This window comes from Pinus tabuliformis, chromosome 4_2 (genome assembly GCF_031772625.1).
Source record: "Pinus tabuliformis cultivar Carrire ecotype Pingquan chromosome 4_2, CPIR1, whole genome shotgun sequence".
NCBI classification, from domain to species: domain Eukaryota; kingdom Viridiplantae; phylum Streptophyta; class Pinopsida; order Pinales; family Pinaceae; genus Pinus; species Pinus tabuliformis.
In genome coordinates, this window is record NC_142304.1 from 714,404,135 (window position 1) to 714,412,594 (window position 8,460).

Genomic DNA, 8,460 nt, shown 5'->3' on the forward strand with positions numbered 1-8,460 from the left:
AAATTAGCCCAACACCTTACTTGTGCACACATAAGTGGATCAAACCCACCTCTATGTCCTTCTTCAAAATTCATCCCCATGTTGGGTGCGAATTGAATATGTATCACGAACGAGGGATCCTCGGACAAGTGGTAGACACCACTATTGATTAGAGATTGAGTGGTATTATACTTTTATGGCTCCGATGTTATCTGAGATGATAACATGGTGTGGTACTTATATCAAATTGGTTGTCAAATGGTTCAAGAAAACGATGCAAGAACAATATGGTATTTGTTGTGATAACTTTACCATGTGCAATGATGTTATGGTTATGGTGGCTTACCATCGATAAAGGAGACATCATGTTGAGAGGAGGCTACTTGGGGTTAAATGCAGGAACTCTATGTCTTCTTTGTTCCAAGGAGTTGTCATTTTGAGTTTTCTTTTAATCCAGGGAAGTGAGGAAAGTTTCCAAGTGGTGTTGAGCATCACCTAGGAAAATTCCCTTGGCTTGTTAGATTAATTACTTTGTTATCTTGAAGTTTCCATCTGCAAATGTTGTGCATAGTTACTATTCAACTTCTATGTTGGTTGGTTTTTCTAGGAAGAAGCAAAACTTTGGACAATTTGTGTGGTTCAAGCCTTGGGCTACCTCTGAGCTTCCCTTCCCAACTTTCATGGCTCTCTATGAAGGTGGTAATAGATAGGTGTGGGCTGAACCTTGTTGGTTAGCAAAGGTCGGGGGTGGTGGTTTCAACGCTTGTGTGGAACAAGTTGATTGGCTTGTTTATGGTTTATATCCAATGGCGCATGGATGTCAAGGGAAAAGTAGCTCAGATGCCAGCAAAGGTAGTTGGAAGGGCCATGGAGGACACCATTAATCACAAGCACTAACCTCTTGTGTGCAAGTAGCAACGGAGGAGGCCGATAGTAATTTCCTCACCACTACCCTGTCTGTAATACAAGTGGAATTTTCTCTAGTAGAGGACACTATATTATTGCAAAGGAGGAACATGTCATACATTGAATTATTGGTGGAGTTGGGAGATTTGGTGATTGATCTGGGTTGCACCCATATCTGAAAAATTCAATACTTCTAGGCAATGGATGTTTACTAATAGATGAAATCAATTGTGGGTAAGGTCTTGTAAGAGAAAGGTGAAGTGTAGATGAGGATTGAGATCCAACTAGAGGGCACTCAAAGGCAACTCAACCTTCTAGATCAAAAGCTAAAAATCCTTGTTGAATTTGATTCTAATATCGTCTTCACAAAAATGAAGACCACTATTGTTGACCAAGAGCCCATCCAAGTGGAATCACCCAACAACTAAATTTTTTTATGTTGGATCTACTAACTTTTCTTTACGAGTACTATGTTTTTAGTTATGTATGTGAATTTCCTTGTCATGCATGGCATAGAAATAGAAAGACACTAAGAAGTATAGTCCAATTTTTATAATATAAATCTATTTTAATCAATCAAACATGACTCATCCATGTTGAAAGAAGGCTAATCACCCACCAGCTAATTTTTCTTATGTAGAATTTACTTACCTTTCTTTATGAGTACTATGTTTTTAATTATGTCATGTGAATTTCTTAGTCAGACATGGCATATAAATAGAAAGGTACTAAAGAATGTAAATCTATTTTGATCAATCAAATTTGAATAAAACCGCTATTGTAATTTTTGAATTTAAGAAGTAATATAAAACAACTTAACTTTCAATATATATAAAAGGAGTAAACCTCCAAACCATACTGAAATTTATATTTATATGAATTGTAATCATTTGTTTTCAAGATTAGGTTCTGCGAAGAGATTTGAATGTCTTAGATTTGAATGTCTTAGATACTATTAAGTAATTTTCATATTCTAGAGTCTACGTGATGTTATTCTAACATTTGCGAAACACTCGAACATAGGAGAAATTGAATTTACCAAAGGTACGACTTATCAAACTGTCTCTGGAAACAAGGCGTTATGTATGTCTCGTGGATAATATAGTCGGGCAAGAAACCGCATACAGTTATCAGTTAATTATGAGGCGTTCTTATATAGGCACGGGCTCGAGGACTGTTATCATGACCAAATTCTTCATTTCATTGGTGGTGACGCTGTAACCGTCTCGGTATTTGTAGCCATGATGGATAGCTCTGGTGATGTCAAAGGCAAGTTTCTTGGAAGCGATGGGAACATTGCTATATGGTTAGAGAAGCTCCCAATTTAATTCTTTGATTAACTCATTCACCATGCCATGGAGATGATTGACAGCCTCATCCTTCGTTAATCCAGGATTCTCTTTCATATAACATGATATACACGAAGCTGCTTCTCCACGGGCATTTCCGCCTGCATTCACCGTGCCAATTTCAGAATCATCAATTGCATGATATTTTAATAAAAATAGTTAAAATTCAATCACGCAATGCAACACAAAAACTTCTTCCATTTGCATTGGGATGCATATAGGTGGTACATTGTAACCACGAATGTCACTTTTCAGTCGAAGGATGGCAGATGCCAAGCTATTGAACCTCGATGGAAAGTCAATTTCCTGGAGGATGTGTTGAGGAAGGGGAATGTCCAGTGTGAGAGTGGGTTGCAATTGGATTATGCGATAACCAAAACTAACTTTTCCGTTCTCGTAGTACTCGTCGAATGTTGGAAGATAACCAGTGGAGATCCACTCTGCTTCTTTCATAAATGAATCAAGAAAGGCCTCCCACTGCACATACACAATCAAACAAAATCAGCAATCAGGCGAGCGAAATCCTATCGAAGAATAATACTTGTTTTAACAAATATGCGTATTGTCCATACAGCGTGTCGAGCATAGTTAATCGTGTCTCGGCCTTGAGACTTATCTGCCTCTCGTGCCATTTCATTTACGGTTTCGTAAAGCACCAAATACACTCCTTTCATATATTCTGGAAGCCACTCTGTTGCGGACGGATCCCATCTATCATTTACAATAATAACCACAAATTTTGATTAAATCGGTTGGTTGCAGCAGAGGTATAATAAAAGCAAGAAGATATTGCTCTGGAGTTTGTTCACCATACCTCTTAACCGCCGCTGTGAAAAGTTGGAGCTCGTCCATGGTTCCAAAGGTGTCATAGATATCGTCGAGAACCGTGACAAGATGACACATTTTGGAAAAGCCGATTCGAAATGCAGAATGTTGAGGATGAGTGGCAAAGCAAGATGCCAAAGTGTAGAATTCCACGTGACGATGGCGAGCAAACGTCAATTCAGGGAAACCCGAATCTTTCCACCATCTACTCATGAATTCGTAGCTTTTTACGTTATTTTGAATATTGGATATCATTAGACCTCACTTATCCAAAACTGTTTCCTAAAAAAATGTATAATACAATAACAAAATTCATATAACCTGGATATATCTTTCAACTCCCTTTGTTGTATGGATTGAAATATATTGAAGTCCAATTTTGCAAGTTCTAAAAGTTTGTCGGTGTTCATAAATGGCATCCTGAAAATAGAAATTCCAACTAGTCACAATTGAAATACTATACGGAAACTAAAATATTCAAAAGCAGATTTCTGAGGCTAATAACAATGTCCCATTGGGTAAGTGGGAAGCAAAACCACTTCTCGAACGGTTAAAAAAATGATCGATGTAATCAAACTAAGTTACCCAAGTACAATCATCTAAAATATTTAAGATGATGATGGTTTTATGAGAGAATTTTGATGATATAACATATCTAATCTTTATCATTTAATAATTAAAATGGTGAATTTCACATTGTATAAATCGTTTAAATATAAATATTTATAAATATAAAATTTACGACTAATTAATACATGGGTATAGGTGGTCTGGGGCTTTGGATTGATGGTGAATGGGTGCCCTGTTAAGGCACTACTTGTGATAGGTCACCGGTTGAAATCCCCGTGGGTACTTCGGTTAATCTTAACTAGAAAAAAAAATATAAGGGTATAGGGTAAAAATGGTATAAGATATAATTATAGTGAGTTATTAATGTTTTTTTAGAAAATTTAATAATATTTTTACAATTTATTATTTAATATTTATTAAAATTTAATATATTTTTAGAAAGTAAATATTATGAGAACTTGAAAATTGTATTTCACAATTTACATAATATTTAATAATATGGTCATTACTAATTAAATTATTTTTTTGGAAAAAATTAATATATATTTTAAAATAATATATTTCCAAATATATAATATAATTTATAAATTTTAAATCTAAATATAATTTATGAAATTTAAATCTAAATTGTTTATATATGAGATATATTGTATTGATTTATGATATATTTACTTGAACTAAAATACATATACAAGAAGAGCAATAATTTCTACATAATATAAAAGTTGATATTGTGATAGATGTAATGAATCAAAATTTCAAGAACTTATTAGATAGATTTGTATAATACACTATTGATAATAATTTAATATTTAGTATTAGATATTTAATATTTAATATTAATTATTTAACATTTTATATTGGAAATTTTGTAATTTTAGATAATTAATTTAAAAATCAATTATTCTTATAAAAAAAATATTAAAAAATATCTAATATATTAATTATATATAATTTTTAGATTTTATTATAGAATATCATTTGTTTTAATAAAACTTCTCTTTCTTCCTGAAAATTTAAAAAAATTAATAATAGATAACTATTATCAATTAATTGCTAAATTTAACTACCCATTTCATAATTACTAAATTTAGCTACTCATTTCATAAGTAAAATATTAAAGTTATATATATATGATCAATGATTTTGTCTTACCAGACTTTTAGTGCTGTGTTTTGCAAGTTAGCCACACCATTTATAGAGATTTTGATAGCAGATATTTTCAGTTGGCTTCATAGACATTATATTTTTCTCTATAGATCATAGGTTTTTGTTTGAGACTATTTGTGGAATACAGATCTGAATCATACCAAACGAATGTATCTCAGCAATTTTTAGACTTTATATTCCTCATATAGAAAAAAATAATTTTACATAATTTAAATCTAATAGGTTTTAATACATATTAATTTCTATGAAAATGAAAATATATAAATCCTAAAATATCAGATTTTCTTAAAAGAAATTGAACACACGGAAAATAAGTGGTCCGTGAGACAGTTGGCATACTGATTATACTTTTCGTCCCGTTCAAAGACGTTGATGTAATTCCGTGCTTCCAATCGTGGGAGATTTGTGTGCCAACCATATTCCATAACGTATTCTATCTGCAACCACAAATAAAATTCAAATTGTTATAAAAAGCTTGAGGGGCACGGATCTAAACACATTACATGATACGAAACAAAAGACGTAAATATATGCTCATAAAATTGCTCGCTCCGGGCATTCAGAAACCTTTTCGGAAAACCCCGTGAGGAAAAGGGGGAGAAAAAATAACATTGATTTCCATAATGGGCTTTTGAATTTCAAATATGGATCAATCAGAAATTTGCTACTGAATTTTGTTTATCTGTTTTACATGCTCACCTCTCGTACAGAAGATACCGGAATCTTTTGTACGGATTCTTTTAAATATTTTGTACAGAAGATTTCAGCATCTTCCATAACTTTCTCATTTGGAAAGGCAACAAGCGATGCCCGAAATAACTTGAAAATACTCCTCATCTCTCCTTCCCTTTCAATGGAAGAAGTGACAAACTGCCCGTTCTCGTCTTCAAAGTTTTCCAACACACCTGACATTAATGCATAATGTATTATCAAATCACTTGATAACATGACTTGGGTGCTATCATAAAAGAAGTTAAAGCAGGGAATATTTAGTAATGAAATGTGGATATTATATGTACTTGAAGACACCGGATATCCGTGTAGTCGAAGAGTTCGAAGCCCCAGCGCAGTTGAGTTGAGATCACTAACACCACTTTTTCTGCCACATCCGATGCCTTTCTCGCTCCAGTAACTGTACGTCAAATTAATTAATTGATTTCTCCTAAACGAATGATTTCTTAATAAAATGTGGATCTTCCTACTTGAAGACACCGGGTACCCGTGTAGTCGAAGAGTTCGAAGCCCCAGTGCAGTTGAGTTGAGATCAGTAACACCACTTTCTCTGCCACATCCGATGCCTTTCTCGCTCTAGTAACTGTACGTTAAATTAATTAATTAATTAAGTTCTCCTATTAATAATCCCATAATATATAAAGCAGAAATAAATAATGATCCAGCGATGACTGACCTGTGAACATAATCCAGCGCTGATTTTATCTCCATTTTGAAATGCCTGTCGATTCCCAAACGTTCTACGCTGTCGACCATGGAAAGGCGTGAAAACAGATCATTGAGAGGAGTCATCGATTTCAGTGAACATCTCTTTCACTTCTTTAATAAGTCTCTCTGGAAAGGAGTGAAAACAGATCATCGATTTCAGTGAACATCTCTTTCACTTCTTTAATAAGTCTCTGTGCACGTTGACGGTATGAAGGCGCCTGACCCATATACAATATTCAACACACACTGAATAAAAAAGAAAAATCAAGGAAGGGAAAATGCATCTAGAAATAAGTTGAAAGAGAGTGTATGAAATCGTGGTCCCAGAGGTTGGCATGATGATCGCTGTGCGTCTCTTTACACCACCATCATCCGATACAGCGGTTGTCGGAACACATGGTGATGGTCGAAGCTGTGAAGGTTTTCCGTCGCGTGCACATGACTCCAGGAGTTGGGATTGTTCTCTGGAAAGGCTGAAGCTCGCGAGTGAAGATCAACGATTCGTGCAGGCACGCTTTGGGTGCCAACTTTATGATAGAAAGTGGAGCCATTGGAACCAATTCTCACAACCGGCGATTTTAGAGGAAAAAAACAAAGGTTAAAAAGACCACAGAGATGCTTACTTTTGTTTTTTGTGAGGAAAACCTAATCTTAAAATGATCAACCAATCGTGTCCATCAAGAACATGATCAACTAATCTTAAAATAGAATGTTTAATATCAACGTTGGAATCTTTTCCTTCATATTTTCAAGAATTGTTTTGTGAAAAATTATACTAGAAAAACTTCCAAAGTTACATAATATTTTTTTGATAAAAAGAGAATCTGATATATTACCTTTACTTAAAATTGATTGGATATTTTTTGTGAACTACTTTTATACTATTCTATTAAGAGTTTCTATTAAGTTGACTTTATGTCTGTTGCTTTTCTTTTGTGAGCTGCTTTCATACCATTCTATTGAGAATTTCTATTGTGTTGACTTTATGTATTTTCCTTAATTCTCTTGAAAATTTCTCTGCAATAATTATATTTAATTTATACGTCATCCTTAATGCTTGGAAATAAAAAGAAAAAGAGAATATATATATATTTATTTGGATATTTTGTAAAATATTTTTTCAGTAAACGATTGATTAATAGGTCACTGTGAGTGACATATATGAATCGCCCTAGACTATTAGTTTGAAAGGTACAAATAAATTTTACAAAAATTATTTTTCAACTTTACTTTTGTGTTTCCCCGATGCAGTTGACGCCTGAGCGGCTCCAAAGCCCAATGGGTGAGGGCAGGGCAGCGCGTCAGAGTTTTATAGGTTTATTGCGTCAGAGCCCTGCAGATAGGCACCCCCGTTTTAACCACGGTCAAGGCAGACGAGCGCCAACCCTAACTGCGGTTGAGTTAGTCGTGGTGGGGATTCGGGAAGAGCGGGTTGCCCGTTGAATGAGAGCGGGCGAGTTTTTTAATGGCGCAATCCGTGGCCCTTGGACAGTCGAGAGCGTGGGGGGTCTGTTGGGGGTCTTGACTTATAAGACTACCGGGCCTTCCCTACTACCTAGTACCCGACCTTGGCAAATCCAGAAATTATTTCCTGCACGCCAATGAAAAGCAAATACGTAATTGCAAGAAAACACATTACTTCATTTTATTACATGTCTTGTTACATCTTTTAACAAATCATGGGAGATCCCCTAAATGTTTGCGAAGCTTAATCAATTCACCAGATGGCCTTTTCGATGTTGTTTCGGCAAAAAATAATTTTATAGGGTCCAGCCAAAGAATACTTACAGGAAAATGGCTATATGGGTGTGGTCTGAATCATTAGCTGTGCAGTACGCAATCTCCAGCATAACAGATTTGTTACCTTGTTATGGTGTATATCGAACAGAACATAACAGATAATACAGCGGTACCCAGGAAAGTGCACAGAGGGCAGCCATAATTCCAGACAAGATTCCGCGTGGTTAACGGATAATATGCTGGTATTTTCTCGTATTTTCCCGACCCATATATATATACTCCTTTTATTGATTTTTCCATAAAGTAACAAAAGGTTTGGATTTTTTTTTTTTTTAAATAGCATCAGTTTTAATAATATTTTTTCCATATTAATAGAGAATTTGATTTTTTTAAATAGCTAATTATTGTGCCAAGAAGCTCTCTTGCCCACTCTGGAAGAGTTGTTGTAAATCCTGGTTATGTTATTGAAACTTTTGGTTTT

At 34.6% G+C, this 8,460-nt stretch overlaps 1 pseudogene; it reads right to left on the reverse strand.

The window, feature by feature from the left end:
• Nucleotides 1-2,036: 2,036 nt before the first annotated feature.
• Nucleotides 2,037-6,790, reverse strand: LOC149171512 (alpha terpineol synthase, chloroplastic-like; annotated as a pseudogene).
• Between the last annotated feature and the right edge of the window lie 1,670 nt (nucleotides 6,791-8,460).